Below are 1,157 nucleotides of genomic sequence, written 5' to 3'. Positions count from 1 at the left end.
ACAACGATTTCTCTTCAAGTAGGTTCCATAGTACTATATTGACAACGATTTCTCTTCAAGTAGGTTCCATAGTACTATATTGACAACGATTTCTCTTCAAGTAGATTCCAGATGTTATTAGTGGTGAGTTCTCTTCTTTAAACATGCCACAGTATCTTATCAACCGGAGGATTTTTTCTAGAAGATTCTAGGGTATCTAATTAATGAGGTGCGACTCCAATATTTTAAAAATATACGCAACGGAAGATCGGGGGGTGAAGCTATTTGGTTTTATGCTTTACTGATCTTGAAAACTTGGATTTTATTTAAAGAAAGTTTAGTGACCAATAATTTTTTCTTTCTTTCCTCGTTATAATCTTCTCATAATCTTATATTATGTTCTTCTTCTTTCTTCTTCATCGGGATTCGGTCCATGTTTTGGATCAGAGAGGGTCAAGTTCAGATCTATTTTGATATTACTCAATTTTTGCTTACTTTAAAATGCGCACACACCTTACTATCTAACTGCGCATGCGCGCACACATCATTTCAAAGGATCTAAATGTAAATATACTTTAGTAGAAATTATTTTCTGCAGCATGTTAAAAGTTTGTCAAAGTTTTCGAAAAGGTTTAACGTTAGGTCTTAGAATAAATAATATTATAAGTTTATTTATTGATAATTTTAAGTACGGTAAAATTTAGCCATAAACTAAACTAAAGCGTGTATTTGAAGTTAATCACAAAGCTACACTATAGGCTATCTGTGCTCTGCCAACCACGGGTATCGAAACCCAGTTTCTAGTGTTGTAAGTCTGCAGACACTCCGCTGTGCCACTGTGTAGCCTTGCAGGAAATTCAAATCAAAACAAACCTACCGAATATAAGCTGTACTTAATAAAGGGTTAACTAATGTTAAGCCTAAGACAAGTAGGCTTATAGATTTCGGAGTCTGCGATTAGTTCTTTTGTATTATTCCAGAAATCCTGTATTTAAAGAAGTACTATTGGAATCAAGATATTAAGATGCGGATTTGACCACGAATGTTTTGCGATTCTTTGCTAGTATATATACATACATATATATATATTTATATCAATGAACTATACGCCAATATGTATTCTTGGTAATGGGCTCAGCACCCATCTAATGAACTGTGACTTGTCTTCCTTACGAGCC

This window comes from Limulus polyphemus, unplaced genomic scaffold (genome assembly GCF_000517525.1).
Source record: "Limulus polyphemus unplaced genomic scaffold, Limulus_polyphemus-2.1.2 Scaffold2773, whole genome shotgun sequence".
NCBI lineage: Eukaryota > Metazoa > Arthropoda > Merostomata > Xiphosura > Limulidae > Limulus > Limulus polyphemus.
This window is presented reverse-complemented; position numbering follows the sequence as displayed.